The sequence below is a fragment of the Patiria miniata genome, unplaced genomic scaffold, assembly GCF_015706575.1.
Source record: "Patiria miniata isolate m_02_andy unplaced genomic scaffold, ASM1570657v1 HiC_scaffold_6, whole genome shotgun sequence".
In the NCBI taxonomy this organism is placed as follows: domain Eukaryota; kingdom Metazoa; phylum Echinodermata; class Asteroidea; order Valvatida; family Asterinidae; genus Patiria; species Patiria miniata.
In genome coordinates this window covers 6,003,089-6,027,695 of record NW_024037073.1, presented here as the reverse complement: position 1 = coordinate 6,027,695, position 24,607 = coordinate 6,003,089, and the positions used below count along the sequence as shown (strand labels likewise).

The 24,607-nt window shown below is 39.2% G+C and overlaps 6 non-coding genes and 1 pseudogene across 6 annotated transcripts; all 7 read right to left on the bottom strand.

The window, feature by feature from the left end:
• Window positions 1-3,531: 3,531 nt before the first annotated feature.
• LOC119743068 lies at window positions 3,532-19,514 on the bottom strand (annotated as a pseudogene).
• Window positions 19,515-20,961: 1,447 nt separating this feature from the next.
• Trnah-gug lies at window positions 20,962-21,033 on the bottom strand. The gene has a single exon. It is a non-coding gene; the product is annotated as a tRNA-His (tRNA).
• A 75-nt stretch (window positions 21,034-21,108) lies between these two features.
• Window positions 21,109-21,180, bottom strand: Trnah-gug. Its single transcript has one exon. It is a non-coding gene; the product is annotated as a tRNA-His (tRNA).
• An 80-nt stretch (window positions 21,181-21,260) lies between these two features.
• Window positions 21,261-21,332, bottom strand: Trnah-gug. Its single transcript has one exon. It is a non-coding gene; the product is annotated as a tRNA-His (tRNA).
• Window positions 21,333-21,411: 79 nt separating this feature from the next.
• Trnah-gug lies at window positions 21,412-21,483 on the bottom strand. The gene has a single exon. It is a non-coding gene; the product is annotated as a tRNA-His (tRNA).
• A 73-nt stretch (window positions 21,484-21,556) lies between these two features.
• On the bottom strand, window positions 21,557-21,628 carry Trnah-gug. The gene has a single exon. It is a non-coding gene; the product is annotated as a tRNA-His (tRNA).
• Window positions 21,629-21,702: 74 nt separating this feature from the next.
• Trnah-gug lies at window positions 21,703-21,774 on the bottom strand. Its single transcript has one exon. It is a non-coding gene; the product is annotated as a tRNA-His (tRNA).
• Window positions 21,775-24,607: the final 2,833 nt, after the last annotated feature.

Here is a 24,607-nt window from a genome sequence, read left to right as displayed (position 1 = left end):
TTTGAGCTAATATTCCTCATGGAACCTCTCTCAAATTATGCATAAAAGTGGCATTTAACGAAAAGAGTGTCACTTGACAAACATAAAACCACACAACTTATCGTCTTGTGACTGCTCACAGCCCTAGTACATGTGTGTGTGTTAATATGGCAAATATTGATGTCGCTGTACAATGTCATCAGTGGTGAGTTATTGAGTCCGGAAATACTGGTCTGAGCAGTCTCTTGTCTGACAGGGTGTGAAATGTTCAAACTAGGCACCTTAGAACAGTGCAGCACCCTTTCAATTACATGTTCACAAGTGGCTCGTCTCCGTCAAGTACCAATAGCTCCCAGCTGAAGTGACTTGTACAATGTAATTGCGCTGTCAAGAGTGATTCATGTAAGGTAAACTACAATTCCAGTAGCGCACGCACGTGTGAAATTGAAAAAGAGCATGAGGTACCGGCAAACGTCTTAATAAAGGTACGCTTATGTCAGGGAGTATTTGGCGTTTTTTTAAAGGTGCACTTTTTTACCATGAAATGAACATAGTTGGAAAGATCGTTAAAAACACACACGTGCCGTTTTCATGTAATTACGGCACAAAGAAATTTCAGGGTACATGTACATGTACAAACAATTGGTCCTCGAAAATCGAACTGTTGGAGCGTTTCTTATTTCAGTGGCATTTCGTTTCGGGAGTTTCTTCAAACATGTGTGTGAAGGCATGTGGGATCGCTATTGGGCATTTGTGTACACTTATGAATCTAGTGTGGGACCTGATACAATGTTTCATAGTGAATCTCACAGCGAATTGAATACATTTTATGTGGCGCCAGTCTTTTTATTTTTACAACATTTGCTTTTGCTGTAATTTTCAGAAATGGATGGATTTGGGGTTTGCATTTTATAACATACCGTAACACTGACCTGTTCAGAGTTTTGTGTTCATAGATGCTGGAAATACCAAGAAAAAATGTCGCTCTTGTAGTCTGGTTCCCTGGCCCTACTTCAGACGAAACAGAGCAATTTATAGACGTCGGGGAATTGTCAGGTCAGGGAGCCAGACTAGCTGGCTTACACCCGTTCACGGATTTGTAATCAATTGTAAACAAAATGTGGACTAACTAAATTTGGTAAATTGGGGGCAGTATTTGAGAAAAAGTCAGTTTTTTTCCAACGATGGTCGGTTGACCATCAACTTGATATAAAAATCTGGAAAATAACTGCATACCAGGTGCCATGATTTCATAGGATGCTTGAGACTGTTATTCACTTACAGCCAAGTAAGATATTTCAGACAGGGGTGTGAGTGACCACTGAAAAAAAACCTGAAAACAGCTTTAAAAAAAGGTGTAAAAAAGCTGAACTTTGGTAATCTCCTATACTGTTGTACGCAGCAAGTGAGGGAAAAAGCTGAAAAAAAAGCTGAAATCCAACACAAAAAAGCTGAAATCAGCTTTAAAGCTTAGATTTCACACCCCTGTTCAGAATAATTTGGTTGTTTTGTTTTTTATGTTTGCAAAAGTTGTACATTATCAGTATGGCTCAAAATTCGATGCATGTACCGGTAGAAAAACCCAAACTGCTGCCGCATCAGATGAAAAACAAACAGAGTTTTTCAATGTTTTTTTCCATAAATGTAAGACATCAATGTGGATTCCCCCAGACCTCTAAAACAAGGTTCACACAAGTAAACAACCTAAAACATTAAGAAGTTTTGTGAAATCTGGCTTAATATGCATCTTTTAACTTGAAGACTACAGTACATGTAGGCAGGAATCTCCCGCAGAAAAAATAACAAGAATCAGGAGATCATCAAGTCTTCTGACTGGAATCATTCTACGCTCAGGAGTAGAAGGAAATAAGCAGAGGGAGCAAGGTCAGTTTTATTGCATTTTGTCCAAGGAACAATTTGATTACTGAAAAAAAGAAAAATATCCAAACCCCCGACAAATTGCTTTGCTTTTCAAAGAAAGATCAAAAGTGAAGAAGGGCCACAAGAAATAAAAAAAAAAAATAACCTTTCCATGGCCAGAGGGAAACTCTCTAGCCAAATCAAGAATGAGTTGCAAGCAGCAGTCACTTTTAGAGATGGCATATGACTGTCAACCAAGACAGACTTGATGAAATTACTACAAGTTCGTGAAGTGGATTCTTATTCAATTTGATTTCTAGACAGCTCCCGAAAAATTCTGAAGAAAGGCTGGCTCAATATAAGTTTATGGAATAGTCGCTAGCACTTATACATGATACTCGCATCGATTCAGCGATGAATTATGCCAAACAAGACTCCAGATTCTCACCATTCAGCGGCCGCCTTCTATCGGGCCTTACTGTATTACAAAAACAGAAGCCAAATTGACCATCTTCAGCTTAGTCCACATTACTGGTCGAAAGGAAGTCTAAATGTCTCAAGTCGACATGCACAATTATGGCATTACGACGAAACATTAACAGCTCGGTGGTCGAGTGGTAAGACATCTATCTGCACTAGAAAGCAGGAGGTCGTGGGTTCGAGTCCCACTCGAGTGTTTTTTTTTCCAACTTTCACTCGGGGGGGGGGGGGGGGTAACACACTGAATATGCAGTGTTTAAACGTCGGTGAAGGGCAAAACCTAATTTGATTTATATCACCCCGATGCAAAATTCCATCTTATAAAAGAAACAGTAACGTTAAAGTTTATTTTAAATAAATTTCAAGTCAAAAATTTCCAACCGGAGATTTCGAGATTTTTGAGTTGGTTGGAAGAGGACAACACAAAATTGTCTTGTTTTTTCCCTTACAATGTACACAGCTTTCCCTGCCATAATGAGATGAAAATGTACAAAAATTAGTCTAATTTGTTTGGTTGGAATGTACACGTACAATGTACAATTACTCAATATCTTGTACACAAGTAGAGTAGATAAATAACATTTAATGACAAGATGTACGTACACCGTACATGTTGACAGTACTTAGCATTCCGTATCCATGGTTTGTATAATGTACATTATTATTTGTACCGGTTAATGCCCCTGAAATTGCCCATTTGCTCACAATATCCAGCAATAACAAGTTGCTGGTACTGCCGACAAACCACAGTGACCTTCGATGGAATGCTAATCACCGTGACCATGGCAAGCAATGACCAATTTTTTCTTCAATGACATTGCATTTACAGCCAAATCAGCATTGTGTGGAGATGAATCACCATGAGTGGTTGTTTTTATCTGATTGAATATAATCTATTTAAAATAAAATGTGTCAAAAGCTTGAGTCATGGTGTGTAAGATCAACTGAAAATCTTATCAATGATCAATGCGATACATTGTACATGTAGAAATATACTGTAAAATACACATGTGCATTGTATGCCTAAAGCGTATTTCTAAACCAACTTACTGTAAAAAAAGAGACTATGACATGTGTACGTACATTGATGTATACATGTATATTGTAAAAAATACCCCAAATACAAATCTGGAATACTCGTAAGTTTTCAATAAAGTAAATGTGCCGTACTTTCTTCCAAGTATGTGCAGATTTACTCCAATGTATGTTAAAGAAAAAAAAAATTCTTCATGTACTTACCTTTTTGGGCTCATCTCTGCTACCGTTATCATCAGTCAGATCATCGTCTAAGGAATCATGGCTGAACGAGGAAATACTGCTGGCACTGGACAGTTTGCGCATCGTCCCTGATCGCTTGATGTCGTCAATGGTAAGGCCCCTCTCAGAAGAGGGTGCCTTACTGGGTGTGAAGACTGAGGTATTCAAGCTACCGTCCCACGAAATGTTACTGACTTCCTCGTCGCAATGGTCACTGACTATGACGGAGGGAAGGCACTCAAAGCTTTGCATACTGGACTGTAACGTGTCCGACCGGTAACCAAAGTCACGGCGGCGCTCCTCCACGGTGAGAAAGGGCCGGGAGTTGTTCGGCAGGGTCACTTCGGGGGAGTTGGACTCCTGAGAGGACTGGTCTAGTGAACTCCCGGGGCTCCGAAGTCTGATGGTGAGCTTTGACTTCTTGACTTCCCTTGCGGTTTGGTGATCCCGAGGTGACGATGCCAGGGTGGGATCAAAACTGTTGGACTTGTCACTGTCTTGGAACCCTTCATCGGGAGACAGGGGGCTTGGCTCTCTGCTACCTGATGAGGCAGAGTCCCCTCGGTCGATACTCTCAAAGACATTGCTTGAACGCGTCAGTGTCTTGGGTCTACTGTGGGGCACAGTCAGGCTTATCACTGATGTCTCTGTGGACGATGCTGTACTGTTGGACGGCACTTGGCCTTCTGACTGTGCTCCCGATTCCACAGAAATGTTTGCGACCCCACTATCCTGGCTAGACGTCCGTACTGACCTTCTGCTATCTACATCAGGGAGAGCAAGGTGGTCTTGGCTTGTTTTGTCGCTACTTTGAGTCAGGTCGGTGGCTAGCGCGGGGGAATTACTCCGAGGACTTAGGCACATGGGACTGCTGGAATAGAAGCCACTTCCATATCCACTGCTGGGGCTGTTGCCTGGGGATAGCAGATTTCTAGTGGCTGCACTCAAACCTTGTCCAGTCTCCGAGTCCGATGAATCACTTGGAAGTAACAGCTTTGTGGGCTTGGGGCTCACCGAACGTCTTGTAAGCAGTGGGAAACGGGGGAATCTGGTTTCTTAGAAATCAAAGCTCCAGATGCTGACAGTGATCGTGCACGGGGCTTTGGAAGATCCAAATACGAATCTGTTGAGGTATTCACTGGGGCAAATTTATTGCATAGACTTAGGATTCGCGGAGACACTGGCCTGACAGTCACAGGATCAGACGAAAGACTTCTTGCGGGCGTGGAGTTTGCGGGAGTTGGTTGTCTGTCAGTAGGTAATAACAGATCCACATGTATCTGTCCAGGAGTCCTCCGCGAATCTCCTCTAGAACTTGTTTCCCTTCTAGAGTGAGACACTGGCATCTTAAAACGATCCTGTGGTCCAGACTTGGACTCCTCTGCACTTTCTACGGTGTGAACGGGTACAGTGCGAGGAGAAGTTGATCTCGGCCAACAGGGCGTCCGGTTGGACTGAGGTGGAGAGTTTTCAGACATTATGTCGGCAACTTCCGATGGGATTAAACTCGGTGAATGGATCGGATAAAAAGCAGACGGGCACGAATCTGCTTGGCCAAAGTTTTCCTGGAGATGACGGAATCTTCCGCCATGATTAACGTAATCCTGTCTTGGGATATTCACAGGGGAGGACTTGCGTCTCTGGGATCCGGAGGAATAGCTAGACGACTGGCTTCTGCCATCACGAATAAAGCCGGGATGTGGATTCATTCCAGAGAACAGAGCTTGAAAGAAGGCGCATCAAACTTTGATTGCAGTTCACCAGTTCAGAGGATGCACAACCAGGCACACGGAATCACTCCTTCCATCAAGGAATTCAACGGCTTTCTGATGAACTCAAGATGTTCAAGGCTGCTGATCAAGGCTAAGTAATCTTGGTGAATGCACGATGCAAGTACAAACTGAAGGCAGAAGGCTTCGTTCACTCTCCTCTCAGGCACAATGTTCTGCAATGGCAGCTGCTCTATCTAATGCAGGCCATTACTTCTACTACACAAATGCTTGAAGCAAGTAGTAATTCTTGGATAATGATATGCCTGGCCCTGGAAAGACTAGTTACATTTTGTTTTTGTTAAATACGAGTAAGATCATCCACTGGCACTAATTGAGAACAACTCGGAGCATTTTCTAGTGAAGTCGATCCACAGTCGGAACTCAACTGGGAATTGCAGGCTTCCTGCCTTCACAATCTTTCAAGCAAACACAATAGCCGTGTTAATCCCTCCACATACAAGGTGTGTGTGCTCTCAGCTATTGTCCTTCATCAGGCATAAAAGGCATGGCAATCACCTCCTTCCCAGCATGTGTGTGTGCTGTTAATAGAACCTTTGTTGTCTAATGATTCTAACTGTTAACGGGAGAGTGGCTTGAACAGGAGAATATTAGCTGACGGAGGGCAAGGACATGACGTTCGTCTTCAGAGAGGGAAACTGCCTCTGACTAATCATCTGCAAGAAATAAATGAAAACAATGCTTTAAAGGGAAGATACAACATTTTCAAACAAACATTTATCATTGGATACCTTGAGCAAATTCTGAAACCCAATCTTCGAAAGGAAATAGGATTCCTGTGTACATTGTGACATACAAGTTCTGCAACGTAATATTAAATTACCAGATCAGCCACTGTTATACCGGGGTAGCTATCGTAAATGTCCCTTCAGATCAAACACAATAACACCAATTTTATGTGTACTACATACATGTATGTTGCAATATACATGTACTGTGAACATCCCCTCAAGGTACAGGCACTAGTTGGCACAATAAGTTCATGCATTTTATGATTTATTATACAAGTACATCTACGGGATTTGATGTATCTGATATTTTAATAAGGCGCTTTCTATCAAACTTGATGAAGTCTACATGTAACTTTCAAAGATTACCACTGCCTGACATCTGGTTTTGTTGTACAGTTTATAGTTAGACACAGAACTGTACAACCATAGGATATTAAATTTTTAGAGCTCAATTACTCGCCACAGCCCAATGTAGCCTGCTGGCTGCGTCCATATTTGTGCACAAACTAGTGGAGGGTTCGAAATTTGCATATATCTGCATCTGTATGAAACTAATGCAGTCAAGGTTAAAACACTCAACCGGTTAATTTGTGCTTTATTTTGCTTTGCGCTTAAAGGGAATATACAACATTTGCAAACATCGAAAAATAGAACTACCAAGTTTTTACGAAATACCTTACTAGGATGTTGGTAAATGACAGTCTAAAGCCGACCACCGTTGGAAAAACCTAACTATTTTTCAACTACTGCTCCAAATTTACAATTTTTTTCAGTCCAAATTTTGTTTGCTATTGGTTACATGTTCATGAACGGGTGCAGGCCAGCTAGACTGACTCCCTTATCTTACAATTTTCCGACATCTATAATTGATCCATTTTATCTTTAGTGGAGTCAGGGAACCAGACTCCTTAAACATTATTGTTTTTCTTGGATTTTCAAGCATTTTCGAACACAAAACTTCAAACATGTCAGTGTAACAATATTTGATCTATTATACTAACCACTCAAATAGTTCATTTCTGAAAATTACAGCAAAAGCCAATGATGTACATTCCCTTTAAGCAAGCACTTCTAAGCAACATGCACATCATGTACACATGTGCCCTACCAATTATTGTTGTTGACATCACGCCTACGTACGCTGGTCGCGTTATACTCCCACGTTACATTTAGTGCACAAAATTCAAATTTGTGTTCTATGATCACACACACATTAACTAAAAATATCTGCCCCCAGACAGGTACTTGAGAGAGTATTCTACGTGATAGAGTGAGAAGTCAGTGCTCTAGTAATTTAATATGGCTCAAAAGTGTACAGCGCAATCACACATGGGGCCAGATACGTGTACATTATTACGTGAATGTATACATTTGCAAATCCCAATTTTGTACTTAAAAGGTAATATACAACATTTGACTGTACGTTGATAGCCACCCGAGGCGATTTGTGGACACCAGACAAGACAAACAAGACACTTGACAAGACAAATATCAAAAAACAAAACTATCAAATTATCACGAAACACCTTACATGTACTTGACAGTAAGTGGATATTAGGGTGGTCTCAAGCATCCTGTGAAATCAGCACCTGATGTGCTGTCAGTTTCAAGAAAAGTGTATTTTTTTTTCAATTTTGTATCAGATTTTTTGCAGAATAAACCTTGAAACAAATTTTATATCAAATTTTATATCAATTTCCAAGTACATGTAGGGTCAGGGAACCCGACTACAAGAACAGCACTTTTTCCTTGCTTTTTCCAGCATCTACAAACACAAAACTTTAAACGGGTCAGTATGTAAAAATATTTATTATACATGTACAATACTAACCTCCAAATCCATCCATTTCTGAAAATTACAGCAAAAACAAACGATTACATGTACATGTACCTTTTAAGTACGTGTGTCATTGAATGACTACATGTAAGGGCAATTTTTTTTTTTAATGTGTTTAGCGTCCCTGCCTGCTTCCTTTTGGGGCCGCCTCCTTTTTTTTTCACGAAAAATGATACATTTTAAACAGTGACATCTTTGTCTGTTACATCCAGCCCATATAAAGCTGGTATGTCATTATTTGAAAAAAAAGCTGGCGGCCATCTTGAAAAATAGCCCGGTTGGGCGGCCATTTTGGAAGGAAAAAAGGGGGCCCCGCCTCCTTCCTTTTTTTAAAAAGCAGGAAGCTAAACATTTTTTTTTACTTGGCCTTAGTACAATTATTTTTTAAGTACATGTATGTACATGTATGTAAGTGACAGGATTTTGCTAGATTCAGGATGGAAGATAGATTCTCAAAGTTTATCTTTATGTGTCTTTCTGACAAATGTGAAAGTAACCTTCATGATTGGCATAAATGAAGCTTTGTGAAAAACACATCACTTGTAATTAAGGACCGTGTGTGCAAGAAAAGACCTGTTAAATTCCTACAACACTGCTGTCAATGTACCAACATGTATTCTCAGACAACACACCGGGAAAACTCTTCCAAACCATTGTCTTGATTTTTTTTGGCCAAGTTCCTCAAACTGGCCTACTCCTTTTGGCCTATTACCAAATTAACAAGTTTTTAACGTTAAAGTAAAAGATTCTATAAGGCAGCCTATACCAACAATTATTTTGACACACATGCCACCAAAAAAAAAAAGAATTGTTTGACCGAAAATCGGAACTCTTGCCACAAAAATCTAAGTCCTAAAAATAGCTCAGCTGGATCAGGACAGGGAATTAAAGTATTGCGCAAGTCCGGCTGAATAGACTGTACGTCAACAATACGGGTAGGGTGAATGCCAACATGCTAGGCTTGACGTAAGGCTTGGCAGTGTGAAATAGCCTAACCCAACACAACAGACTTTAGTCAATCCACTAATATTTGCCCAGTGTGGGTGTATGGGGGACCAGTGGTAAAGTTCACAGGCACTGCAAAGTTCTGTCAACACAAATCAGTGCAGCATACACACAGGGCTAGATTCTGGCGGAGCAGCCTTACCACAGGCATTTATGTAGGCATTATCATCAAGTTAAAGGGAATATACATCATTTGCTTTTGCTGTAATTTTCAGAAATGGATGGAATTGGGGGGTTGGAAATATAAAGCAAATATAGTTACACTGACTTTTTGGAGGTTTTGGGTTCGAAAATGCTATAAAAACCAAGAAAAACGATCATTTTCCTGTAGTCTGGTTCCCTGACTCCATATAAGAAGAAACAGAGCAGTTTAAATACATTTGGGAATTGTAAGGTCAGGGAACCAGTCTAGCTGGCTCGTACCCGTTCATAGGTTTGTAATCGATTGCAAACAAGTGCAATGGTCAATTGGGGCCAGTATTTGAAAAAAAAGCCAGTTGTTTCCAACGCTGATCGGCCGATCAGCGTTGGAAATTGATACAAAAATACCACTTTTCTTGAAAATGACAGTATACCAGGTGCCATAATTTTACAGGATGCTTTAGACTGTCATCTACCAACATCCTATTAAGGTATTTCGCAAAAACTTGGTAGTTTTATTTTTCAATGTTTGCAAATGTTGTATATCCCCTTTAAAACCCACTCCAGATAGCATAAAATGGACCTGGGAAGGGCTTATCATGACCGTATCAACCATTTAAAAAGATTAAATCAACCATTTTACTTTGCTTGGACTTGGAGTGTATGTATCTTTACAACCAAACAACCTTATTGATTTAAACAGACTATGGTTTGTCACTACACAACACTGTATTGGGAATTTCTATAAACGTTGAGTCCACTTGTATTCTGCTGTCCCTGTTACATCTGACATCAGTGATTTCATAATTCTTTTTAATGCCGTCATCCTTCAAGAGTGTTTATGAATAGCAAACACAACAACATAAAAAAAACTTAAAATAGAGGAACTTTTCGGGTAACACCATGTGGAGAGAAATTTTCTAGGTAGAAGTGTGGTTCTGAATAGAACCGGTTGGTTGAGTGTAGAACTCGACGTTTCGGAGAGTGTGCTCTTTATAAAAAAACAAACACACAACTTTTGTCCGAAACATCGAGTTTATACACTCATCCAATCGGTTCTTTTCAGAACCACACTTTTTGCAAGAAGAAATTTCTTTCCACATGGTGTTACCCGAAAATTTGGGTGCATATCTATGTTCCCCAACACCGATGTTCCCCAATACCGATGTTCCCTGAAATCCTTACCCTAACCCTAACCCTAACTCTAACTCTAACCCTATAAGGATTCGGGGAGCATCGGCAGTGGGGAACATCGGTATTGGGGAACATCGGGTAGACCCCGAAAATTTCCTCTATTTTATCTCATCCGCCATGCAAAGCTTCAAGTCATTGTTTGAAGTCATTCATAATGATACTGCAATGGTAATTTACAAAGTACCAAGGTAACAGGGACAGGACAAATGTCACACTTTGGACCCAATTTATAGAATGACCCATTTTAAACAAATTATAAATACAAAGATTGAATTCTGCTAAATATTTTTTCCAAGAATTTGGTTTATTATAAAGGAACCAAATTGAATTGAACCACACCAGAACAAACCATACCGAACCCAAGCAAGGAAAAAAAGTGATTATAATTTTCTCCTGAAATTTTTTATTTTCTTAGGATTTGGGTAATAATGTGAACCACATTAAATTGAACCACGCCGGACCAAACCTTACCAAACCAGAGAAAGAAATAAAAGGTCATTTAGTATTTCCCTTCAAAACATTAGTGGTACATTACAAGTACCATGTAAGAGGGAAATGGTCTGATAAAAAGGAACTAAAGGGAACTACATGTAGGTTTATTTATTAAAAAAAAAAATTAATGTAGGTTTATTTAAAATAAAAAAAATTAAAAATCTTGCTTTTTTGATTTTTTTCATCTTTCCAAATTCTTTTTAGAAACTGCCTAGTACAAAACTATCAAATTTTGTTGTTACTTAAAAGTAAAAAAACAACAACACACATCTCATGGCGTGTTGCAGAGTGTATAACAAGCCTCTAGACCAGGATAAATTTATTTTATCACTGAATAGTTTTCAATGGAATTTTCATGACTAAACACTGACTGCGTCACTGCACCCTAATTGTTACCTCCACTTGAATGGCAGTGCATTGAGCAAAAAGCAATATGTATGAAAATAATACGCAAGCATGGGCTTAACGCCACTCAAAAAGTGACCTCACACAATTACTCTATAACGGTCCACACATCTTTTAAAAATTGCTTTCAATAAGCCCTATGCATGCATAAATATATATACGCACACAATAGTATACATTATGTACATATGCATAACACAATTGTGGACAAGAAAAATGAAAGGACGATTCCCAAACAAAAACATTTTTTGGAGTGAAAATCAAAGGAGGCTTTTAACAGGCCTATACTTTCAAGATTGATTAAAATACGCATTCATTGAATATCAAAATTTTAGAAACTGTGGACGAAAAATTAATTGAAAAGGCATGTATCATGTATACAGGAGAGCAATTTACAAATTAATGTACACTGTACATGTAACATGAAAACATTTTTGAGAGATATTGGAAGGGTTTCCCTTGGAAATTACACACACGTACATGTACGTGTATATTGTATTCTTTGTAAATTTGTATTCTTTGTACGTAGTACATGAATGTATGTGAATGCACTTTTTTTTAAAGGTAGAGTACATCATTTGTAATTTGTGCATTATGTTCATTTGAAGCAACAAAAGAGCTCAAAATCTAAAGAAGGGTGCTGAACAACTAACCTTCAGGGTTTTACATGTAGCTCAGTGAATGCTGTGTATTCCGAGAAAACAATATTCTAGGATCTCCATTTCAAATCAAAAGTTGCTGAGTCATGTTTTGAATTGCGCCTGAATTCAGCGTCCCATGCACGTTCTCATTCAGCTGATTGCAGCTGAGCGATGTCGCGCACTGATCCCACGAATTATAGCAACCGTGCGCGCGTGTGCGTCGTTTCAAAGCTTGCACGCGCTTTGCCAAATTAAAAACGAGCTACTAGCGGAAATTTCCAAGAATGTGTCTTTAGACGCATTGTTGGAATGACCTTCTTTCATTGATTTCTTCAAAATGACAGCTTGCCAAAAAGAAAAATTTCACTGGGAGTTTATTCCCATTAGTCATGTTAGTATCTTTAAATCAAGTAGGCTTTTCAACAATAATTACTTTTTCGATGGCTACAAATGATAGACTGTAGCTTTAAGTACATGCTTGTAAACATGTACTTGGCATATGACAGCAATTTTTCCTCTTCTGTCTCTTCTCTATTTTGTCTCCAATCCTCACCAGGCATGTCAGAAGACAGGTTTTAAAGTAGCACTCTCAAGAGAAAAGCGTCCAAGAGAAGCACTCTCAAGAGAAAACACGAATAACAGTTTGTGATTTACCGGAAGTTCCCATCGAGCTCACAGTCATGCCAACAATAAGTGACGAGTGAGGTGCCGCATGAAATGCCCTCGCAATGACTGGGTATAGTTTTCAAGATTCAATAACCACTGGGCCTTTTACAAAAACAATCGAGACATGTAAATGTTGTAGAAAAGAAATGGGAACTCTCTTCCAAGTCGAAAGGGCAGGCTATTCATACACCACTAGCATGTGAATGCACTTAAAGGGAATATACATCATTTGCTTTTGCTGTAATTTTCAGAAATGGATGGAATTGGGGGGTTGGAAATATAAAGCAAATATAGATGCACTGACTTTTTGAAGGTTTTAGGTTTGAAAATGCTATAAAAACCAAGAAAAACGATCATTTTCCTGTAGTCTGGTTCCCTGACTCCATATAAGAAGAAACAGAGCAGTTTACATACATTGGGGAATTGTAAGGTCAGGGAACCACTCTAGCTGGCTCGTACCCGTTCATAGGTTTGTAATCGATTGCAAACAAGTGCAATGGTCAATTGGGGCCGGTATTTGAAAAAAAGCCAGTTGTTTCCAACGCTGATCGGCCGATCAGCGTTGGAAATTGATACAAAAATACCACTTTTCTTGAAAATGACAGTATACCAGGTGCCATAATTTTACAGGATGCTTTAGACTGTCATTTACCAACATCCTATTAAGGTATTTCGCAAAACCTTGGTAGTTTTGTTTTTCGATGTTTGCAAATGTTGTATATTCCCTTTAAAGGGAATGTACAACATTTGCTTTTGTTGCAATTTTCAGAAATAAATGGATTTGGAGGATTAGTATGTTATAGCAAATATTGTTAAACTGACTTAATTCACGTTTTGGGGTTGTAGATGCTGGCAAAACCAAGAAAACCTATCATATTCTTGTAGTCTGGTTCCCTGACCCCACTTAAGATGAAACAGAGCAATTTATAGACTTTGGGGAATTGTTAGGTCAGAGAATCAGTCTAGGAGGCTCCAACCCCTTCACAGGTGTGTATCAATTGCAAAGAAAATACTGAATAACTAAATGTGAACAACTAGGAGCAGTTTTTGAAAAAAAATCAGTTTTCTCCAACGCTGGTTGGCTAACCAGCATTGGAAAAATACAAATTTTCTTTAAAATGTCAGCACACCAGGAGCCACGATTTTACAGGATGCTTTAGACTGTCATTCCATAACAATCCAGTAAGGTATTTCGTGATAACTTGATGATTTCGTTTTTTGATGTTTGCAAATGTTGTATCTTCCCTTTAAAGTCAGAGACCATGAGCATATTAGGGGATGTTCCAGTTGTTTTCTTTAGATTGTGTCACAAAAAAACGGAAGGCTTAATTTTTTTCAAGGTTAGTTTCGAATATCCGGTTTCCAAAATCGAAACCAAATGGTGGAATTGAAACCGAACTTTAAAAAATCCGGATTTAAATCCCACCACTAGTTTGTAGTAAACAATATCAAAAACAAGCCATGAAATGTTCGTGAAATCTGGTTATGGTGCACCTTTAACATCATGTAGCACTTTTCCAGTAGACAAGAATGGAGAGAAAACAAGTGTTTTTGTTCATCAGCCAAATATTTCAAGTATTTCTGGCTGTGTAGTCTACAGGGTATCCCTGCATTGTAAGTGTTGTCAATAAAGGCTGGCTCCCACCACAGCATGGACAGAAAAGCCACCACATGTTCATCAACAATATCATAAAAAATGAAAAACAAAGTAATGCTGGTAGGTTTAACAAAATGCCAATGACCAGCAAAAAAAACAGGCCACATGTATGGAAGTGGTGACGCAAACTGTGGGTCGCAATTCTCATAGGAAGCTGTGGTGATCCCCGTCTAATATTGGGGGAAGTGACAACAGGTACTATGCATGCACATCGGAAACAGACTCTTGCTTCCACAGAATCATGCCATGAAGGTATGACGCACATATTTTTCAAATGATTTTAAAAGATGTACTTGTGTGTACATACGTGTGTACGTTGGCATTTTTGAGTTTCAAGCCCCCTCCTCCCCCCCCCCCCCCCCCAAAAAAGCAAAAATTACATTTGATTGAGAAATATGATCAAACCACAAAACTAGTGGTGTTTAATTATGGAATAATTACTTTTCAAGTTTTGAGTTAAATTGGCAGGGCAGACTGGTTCCTGCCATCCTATCACAATTTATTGATAAAGTAGGCACCAGGAGCCAGTCTACTCACACAGCAGATGCGCAAAAGAAACAATAACCTTTTATAGATAGTTGCAGGCACCCACAAAAGAAAAGATGGAGAACAATATAACATAAGTTTATTGATCAGTGTTGCATGTGCCTCATGAATAACAAATCCAATTGAATTGAGGTGTTCTTGACTAAAACAAATTTGGCTTACAATCCTCAAGAAATTTGTGCAAATCCTGGGGTGCTATTCCAAGCAAAATGGCTAATAGGCTTAGAGGACAAGTTGTACATGTACATTGTACGTATACATGTATCATGAGTACTACAGGGCGAGTAAAAAAAAAACAGAACCCAAACCCCAAAATTATATTTCATATGTAAAAAAAAAAATAGGTTGTAGCACCAAAAATAATAATGACTGGAGCGCCCATTTCATAAGGTACTTTTAGATGAAAAAATGACTGAAATTGGTCAATCCATTCAAAGAATATCACCATTTAAACACAATGACCCTAAAACCTGTCTCGTCCCAAAAAAATGCGATTTCAAGAATCGTCGTCGCAATTGTCTTCAAACATCACCAGCGATAAAATCTCAGTTTAAACGGCAAAAATATTCAACAGAATCCCTTTGAAAGCCCGTCCTTAACGGATTGATTAATTTCAGTAATTTGTACATCTAAAAGTAGCTATAAATGAAATTGGCTTTCCAGTCATTATCATTTTTGGTGCTACATTTTTTTTTAATGTGAAATATATTTTATGGGGTTTGGGTTCCCCTTTTTTGACTCACCCTGTATGTAGGTTCATTAGTATGGCAGATAGGTGATGGGATTGTTCATTTGATGATAAAAGCACGGAATTTGGCACACAGTCAGAGTATGTCATGAGAAAGATACAATGTATTTGGCCATAGGGCCATCGCAGATTTGTCCTTTGAAAAAATATAGAATAACAGGAAACGGCAGCCAATTTGAAAATTGCTTGTTTATTCTATATTTTTGCGAAGGACAAATCTGCGATGGCCCTATATAGCCAAATATCTTTCTCAATTTAACCCTAACTCCCCAGCCTAATTTGCTAGGAACCATACCCATTCTGGCAAATTCCAGAACCCACATGTGAAATTGTAAACACACACAAACTGTTGGACTTAGTTTCTGAAGGTACAATGTATGCCAACCCCAGTGTAAAAGACCATCAGTTTAGGGGTACTGTACCTATCCCAACAGATTTAAACAACAAACCTGCTGTTGAACTTTGATGGGTTGAGTTCGGTTAGGGTTAAGACATACTCTGTGTGCCAAATGCCATGCTTTTATCATCAAAGTGAACAATCCCCCCAAATATTTCCCTTATATGCCCAACAATGTGGATCCAAGTCCTTGGTAAAAGCCACACAACCAACGTTGATGTCCCACAACATGTTTAACAACATGGAGCTACGCACTGGAGATCTCACAAAATTGAATGAGGATGGCAACAGCCTCTACGATTTGGCTATCCGTAATCTTGCTGGCTGCTAACTGTTCAAACAGTCTTCCCATTCTACCACGTATTAAGGCCTAACACTTTCCTCTCGCCTACACGTGTAGAAATCAACACAAATCCACCCAGAGCAGATCAACGTCTGAATAAACAGGGGTCTTCAAAGCTGTGAGCCTCAGTTTACTGCTCTGTTTGTAGGAGTCACTTGCATGTATCTTATTTTTCAAAATGTGTCTAGTTTTAAATGTTTAGTGTAATGTCTTTACATCTGTTCAATCCCTCGGTGAGCTGTGAACGGAGTCTTACAACTTTGATCTCCGACAGCAGACCCAGTGCCATATCGATATCACCGTATCGATATCCCCCCTTACATAAAATGGTCAGACTGAACCAAGGGAATGACGTCAACTGCAGCAGGTCAGTTCTCTCATACATGTCTGCTATATCCGTGCAAGTCGGTAGCCCAATGTTGATGAATAAAACTCCAAATAATTTCTCCAAAAAATGAGATCCTTAAAACCATTAACAACTTTTAACTAGACAAGGATCAAGTAAGGGCTGCTTGGTGGAGACAGTTTTGTGTGAGAAAGCAGAAATTATCTGAATTCGAGTAATTCACCAATCACCACTATTTTTGAAAACCCAAATCACGGCAACCCACAAAAAGCAAATAATGTTGTTTATCTGGACATATGTACTACGACTCTACAAATCCTCATTTTTAATTTTTTTTTTACATTAGGGCCGGTAGGGGGCAAAATGGACTTTACTGTGTATGCAGTATTCAGAATACCCGACGGCAGTTACATGTCCTACTCAGCATAAATAATCGAGGTGCCTTGCGATTGGCTGTCCCGATCCAAGGATGCGTTTTTTTTCCCCGCATATGATACGGCCATAACCTAGAAGCAACCTGCTTCGTGTGTATGTGTACGTTAACGCAAGGGAATTATTTTGTAAAATTGTAAATACCGGGAGTTGCATTAAAAATATAATTTTTTTCGGGTTAAACTTGATCATATCGTCATTTTGAAATAAGAGGATTCTCTGCTGCATAAAGCAAAGGATGAATATTGTGTCATACATTGTACATGTAGGTGAGTTTCTGCTTGTAATTTGAACGGAAATTTAAAATATTAGCCAAAAAACGCATAAACCTCCTTCTAAGTCAAGTGAGTATCTTGGACTCTACTGTCACCAGACCATGTCTAAATGTTAAAAAAAAAGGTGATAAGTAGTCCGAGTAACTTGGACCAACTTATCACCTTTTTTAACATTCGGACATGGTCTGGCGATAGTAGGGTCCAAGCTAAACCGCATCAATCAGTTGACACAATTTTGTTCTTGACCCAAAAACCCAACATTGTTTAACAAAAACATCAGATTTCACCCTCAAAACGACCACCAAATAACTAAATACGCCACCTGAGGTACATGTACAAGTAGAGATCGCTGATTAAGGTCAAAGAACTGAAGTTTTCTTATGATCCGGATGAAAAGTTAAATTTCCCGTTCAATTCCAAGAGCTCCCCTCGCCATCGTGAATATGTTAAATTTTCGACTCGTGTTTGAACAATGCAATGTGGTCATGCCCAGCATTCATTCGATTGTCCCTGTATCCCGAGTGTGATTCCGTTACCGAGCGCGATGCATCGATTATGATAATGAGAAGACTGGATCACGTTTATAAACACAAGTGCATTTCGAAAGGTAAAAGGGAGTCAGGAACTAGCCTGAACTGGTTCCACCCATAAAAGCTGCCCTACTTCCCGACTCCCTATTATCGTTCGAAATTTGTGTTTACAAACGAGATCCAGTCTACTCATTATCATAATTGATGCATCGCACTCGGGAACGGAATCGCACTCAGGATAAGGGGACCATCAAATGTACGGTGGGCATGACCACATCGCATCGTTCAAACACGAGTCAGAAATTTAACGTGTTCACCATCGCAAGGGGAGCCTTCGAAATTGAACGGGTAATTTCACTTTTCATCCTGATCGCAAGTAAACTTCAGTACAACCATCTTAATCATTGATGTCTACTTGTACCTCAGGTGGCGTATCTAGTAATTTGTAGGCCATTTTGAGGGTGAAATCTGATGTTTTTGTTGGGCTATGTTGGGTTTTTGGGTCAAGAACAAAATTGTGTCGACCGATTGATGCGGTTTAGCTTGGACCCTACATGTACTATCGCCAGACCATAGAGCAAGGAACAGATGGCCAGACCATGTCCGAATGTTAAAAAAGGCGATAAGTTGGGTCCAAGTTACTCGGACTAGGCGATAAATAGGGTCAAAGCTACTTAGACTACTTTTAACATTATAGGTCTTATTCTTGAAGCTATTTGCTGCGCCGAACACCACCAAAACTGGAAAGACTTACATTTTCTCCCCATGTCCATTTATACAAAATGATAAAAATCAAGTGCAAGGTAACATATGAAGTACATGTAGCCTCTGTCAAGGCTGCAAACCTTTATTTTCAAATAATACACATTCTGAAACAATTTTCAAAATTCAGCGGGGAAAGATTCCCATATCTGGCCATCACTTGTCACCCTGTGCACAAACCCTAAGAGACTGGTTTGAAATTTTTTTAAGTGTTTTCTCGGCAAATACTCCAATATTTTCCCTGCTAAATTTGACTTTTTAGGACATCACTTTCTGATGGCTGGTGATCGGTCACTGAACTTCTGAAGGGAAAAGTTAGTGATGGCCAGATATGGGACTCTTTCCTTGGGCGGAACAAAAAGTATAGGTTTCCTAAAAGTAACAATTACCAAAAGACTGGCAAGATTGCCATATGCGAAGTTCACTAATTTTCCTCTGTATTGACTAACAAGCCCCCAGATAGCAATTTCATGTCATCAAAGTCAATTTGAGCAGTGAGAAAATACAAGCATTTTCTTAGAAAACACTTAGAATTTTTCAGTCCACTCTCATAGGGTTTGTACACAGAGTGTTGAGTGAACTTCGTATATGGAAATCTTTCCAAAAGACTCACCTAGTACATCAGAGCACGACATTTATGGCCACCATTGCAATTTGATCGTGTATTAATTATACACGTAGGCTATGTACAACATGTACAACTACATGTAGAAATGCATGTGGCCAGTTTTGATGTCACTCACTCACACAGCATAGTTGCCAAAATGACCCAAAGAACCATACATCACAAAAACAACCGTCCAGAAAATGTATCCTACCTGCATGACAACAACTTGACAGAATTTCTCGCACAGTTCTGAGTAAATGGTTATATGCATGGAATGAATGTCACGATTCATTTTTTACTTCCGGTACACAAATGCACGGACGGCGGACGTACGTAGACTATCGACTAGACGCGGCCGGGCAGGATCGAGCAGCGTTGATGAAAATTGATATCGGAACGCTGCCACCTGTTAATGCGAGGGCGCCCTATAGTTTTATGTTCACTCACAGTAATAAGCTCTAGTTGCGGTCCAAAAGACGTTCATGGGGCCGGGGAGATCGACCCGTCTAATCAGTTCATTCAAGTTGAAGCACTATTGTGACGGCCAGATTTGCACCACATCCACAAAACGTGTAGCAATGCTACTGTTTGCAAAAACTGTGGATTTGCTGGTTTAAGGAACAACAATACAATAATTCTGAGGCAGGTTATATAAAAAATAACCTTTCAAAACCATAACTCAGTATAGTAACATACTTTTTTAGAAAGCTGTTATGTGCAAAAAAAATACATCTTAAAAAATTAGAGCGACCTAATAATACATCTTCATTTTCTTGACGCAATTACCTACCCGGTGCAAGAATTTCACTTGCTTGATCCTACTATTTACTTACAAATCAATTAGGATATTTCATGATATTTTTGAGTTTCATTTTTGAATGTTTACATTCGGTGTCCATTACGGAGTTAACCGTTTTGTGCATTCATTGTTTCATTAGAATAACAAATTATACCCTCTGCAGGTTCCACTGCACTAATTACGCGCTCACACTTATAGGAAACAAAGTAAACTCGAACTAACAGAAAGAGCGCCACCAGAAGGCACTCCGAGAGCAAGGTGGTGATTTGCCTTTTCACTGGAAATTAAAGATTACGAGCTCCGGGACAATTTTCTTTTCACTTTCACCAGGCACTACACTCCCGGTAAAATTATTCTTGCAGGAGGAGGGGACAAGGGCGGATCCAGGGGGATTTAGGGGGAGGGGCCATGGCCCCCTTTGCCCCCCCCCCCCCGATCCGCCCTTGGAGGGGGAGGGGGTCAGACAGGCCCGTCATGATTTTTATGTCCGATTGTTGCGAACAGGAGGACATAATAGGTGCCGTGCGCCAGCCAATCGGAGTCGACTTTAGACATTGTGCCGTCATTTCGATCAGAAATATGGGCTAGGCTGTTGATTGGTCAATTTGGCAGCCATGTGATACAACGACGGGGTTAACGAAGACCCGATAGAAGGCGTTCTCTGGATGGTCAGAATTTGGAGGTCAAGACACAGTCTTGTTTTGCATATTCGCCGGCTAACCTGTTCGCACAATAAGGGATATCCTTATACATAAAGAAAGAAAGAGTAAAAACTCGTGACAATGGTATTAAGTAGGCCTATACGACGAAACGTTGTAGGCATGGCTGAAAATGGAGGGAAACAGATTTTCTCAAATGCAAAAATTCAATTGATTACTGGAACGAACTCCAGCTATGTCTTAAAGGATGGTAATTGTGAAGAAATTGCTTAGGGGCTCATGGAATTCATACTTTTGGGGAAATTACTATTTGGTTGAAACAATAAAATTGCACAGAGCTTTCTTTTTTTCTAAATATGAAATTAAAAAAGTCAAAATGGAATGCCATGACCAGGATTCGAACCTGGGTTATTGCGACCACAACGCAATGTCCTAACCACTAGACGATCACAGCAGTTGTTGGACACTCTTAATAAATTACTATCAAATTGCGCAAAGCACTTTCTGTTATAAAAAAATAAAAATCAAATGCCATGACCAGGATTCGAACCTGGGTTATTGCGACCACAACGCAATGTCCTAACCACTAGACGATCACAGCAGTTGTTGGACACTGTAAATAAATTAAGCTACTATCAATTTGCGGAAGGCACTTTTTGTTTTAAAAAAATAAAAATGGAATGCCATGACCAGGATTCGAACCTGGGTTATTGCGACCACAACGCAATGTCCTAACCACTAGACGATCACAGCAGATGCTTGGTATATCGATAAATTACTATCAAATTGCGCAAGGCACTTTCTGTTATAAAAAAAAAATTAAAAATTTGAATGCCATGACCAGGATTCGAACCTGGGTTATTGCGACCACAACGCAATGTCCTAACCACTAGACGATCACAGCAGTTGTTGGACACTCTCAATAAATTACTATCAAATTGCGCAAAGCACTTTCTGTTATAAAAATCAAAATGGAATGCCATGACCAGGATTCGAACCTGGGTTATTGCGACCACAACGCAATGTCCTAACCACTAGACGATCACGGCAGCTGTTGGATGGCTTTGAAAAATTACTATCAAATTTTGCAGAGCACTTTCTTTTATATGAAATAAAAATGAAATGCCGTGACCAGGATTCGAACCTGGGTTATTGCGACCACAACGCAATGTCCTAACCACTAGACGATCACGGCAGCTGTTGGACACTATTGATAAATTACTATCAAATTGCGCAAGGCACTTTTTGTTATATAAAATCAAAATGTAAGGCCATGACCAGGATTCGAACCTGGCTTATTGCGACCACAACGCAATGTCCTAACCACTAGACGATCACAGCCGATGCTTGGCATATCGATAAATTACTATCAAATTGCGCAAGACACTTTCTGTTATAAAAAAAAAAGTAATGCCATGACCAGGATTCAAACCTGGGTTATTGCGACCACAACGCAATGATCTAACCACTAGACGATCACAGCACGATAGAAGAAACACAAAGTTTGTGTGATTATCACATACTTTTCCACCATCTCATGGATGTCTTCCTGCGTGGGTCAGTTCCTCATCACACATTCGTATCAGAACAGTTCCTCATCACACATTCGGATCAGGGGTCCGAAATTGAGCTGGAACTTGTCCCGGTGTAAGTTGCACTCACCGTAATTGAGGCAGTGCGGTTTGCTTTGGATTCTTGGCCCGTCCTGATCCATGGGTCAAAAGAATGCGATGTGACTAAATCAGTTTGAAGTGTAATTGCACTTCAAAATTTATGTGGCGCTGTTAGCATCTGCAATATCTTCTCATCAGGAACTACAAGTTCCATAAATAATGTACCTTACGGCAGTGGGAATCACGACGAAAGAGAGAGCGTCAACCGCAATCATGGTAGTGGTTGATTTGAGTTGGCATTAAACGAAACAGGAATCACCTGTCTTTTCTTTCTTTGCAAAGCCCACCGAAGGCATGATGGATGAACCTGTCACTATGCACTGCTTAATTAATCTTTTAGTTAAGGCGAATCTGGCGCGGTACTCAAAACCTAAAAAAACTCGAATTGTGTTTTTACATGTTCACTTTTATTTTCCCCCGGGCAGTTGGCTTCGAAGACCGTATAGTATCTCTTTTGATAGAAGACTTTTGGCTCGAAACTATATTGTTGAGGGCTTTGTTGTAAAAAAAAGAAAAACAACCTTGTGTTGACGTTATTCGACCTCATCAAGAGCATGGTTAGTATGTCTGTCGATCGATATTGGGATACAAATACAATTTTTGACAATTATCTGAAAATGTTTGCCTTTGTCCATGCATGCATGATAAAAAAAGAGAAGACCCAAACAAGAAAAGTTCAAGGGAGGGTATATGCTTTAGCTTCCTGAGAAAAAACGTAACCACCCCCGTCGAAAAACTGGTGTTTTTTTTAAAGTTGTTTATTAAGCCAACATTTTCACCTAATCTAGTAAAAATCCAGACACTACCGAAACCAGCCTCATCAAATATGACATTAATTATCTTTCCCAAAACGTTTGAGCCCCCCCCCCCCCACACACACACACCAAAAAAGTCGCTTATAATCATGTTTATTCATCGCTTTGGAAACCAAAGCAGTTAACAAGTAGCCTTTATACTCGGTGTAGCACGTCTCTCTTGTTCTTGCCACAGTGTTTAATGCTGTAGATGTTACATGTTATGAAGATTTTGAAATAGGATAACTTGGAAAAATCAAAATATTTTCGATAATTGAAAAAAAAACAGTTTTTATTGCAGGATAAAGAACAAAGTACACAAATACAATGTAGTACAGACAATATTTTGGGTAACAGTTTTATTAATATTTCATATACGAATGGATAAGTACTTTTAACAAATGCATTTTGTTTCACTGTAGGCCTATCTCCTTTTGACAAGCTATCAGAGGAGCTAAATAAAGGTACGGTATTATTTATTTACACATTTGAAAGCCCCTGGCTTTATTAAGATTTCATAACAAAAAAATGCAGCAAATACTTGAAATATCAAATGATGAAATAGGTCTTATAATAAAGTGTGTCATGTAGTCCCGATTCCATGGAGCGTCAATGCAAAAATATTACAGAGCAAATTCATTTACAAAGCAAAACTAGCTAAGAACCAGTAGATAACAAACAATTACACACCTCCTAACAGTTTGGCGGTATTTTGTGATAAGCAGATATTTCTTTATGCTTAGCGAGCTTTGGCCCCTGTGTAGGATTTGATGCCGGTGTCATATGATATTTGGACTCCAATGAAACCCGGTCTCTTTTATATGTAGACTCTTACCCTCACAGAGACCTGTCACTGTCCTAATTATCACACTGTAAAAACTGCGTTATAGAGTTTAAGCTCAATTCTAAAAACTTAAATGACATCATTGTTCACGTACGAGTCTACATGTTTAGGTTTATCAATGTCTGCATGTCACATGTTTAGGTACAAACAACGAAAACCTGTTTAACACCAAGTATAAGTAGTAAAGCTAAATACAAATGACTTACAGGGTTGAAGTCGAACGATAGGCTGAATAATCACTCTTGTCACGCTTTTATATCACGAGTTTCAGAAGGAAAAACTCGAATGTATGATACTTTTTTTAGTTAAAGTTGGTATATAGTAGTGCCTTTTCAAAATTTCGATTTTCTTTTTCGAACGAAATTTAAAGGAATATAATGTCCTGTACGAAAGCCCTGTAGTGCCATCAAGTATATATTTCGCCAAGTTCGTTTTTATGAGTTATATATTTCGCCAAGTTCGTTTTTATGAGTTATATATTTCGCCAAGTTCGTTTTTATGAGTTATATATTTCGCCAAGTTCGTTTTTATGAGTTATATATTTCGCCAAGTTCGTTTTTATGAGTTATATATCTCGCCAGGTTCGTTTTTATGAGTTATATATTTCGCCAAGTTCGTTTTTATGAGTTATATATCTCGCCAGGTTCGTTTTTATGAGTTATATATTTCGCCAAGTTCGTTTTTATGAGTTATATATTTCGCCAGGTTCGTTTTTAT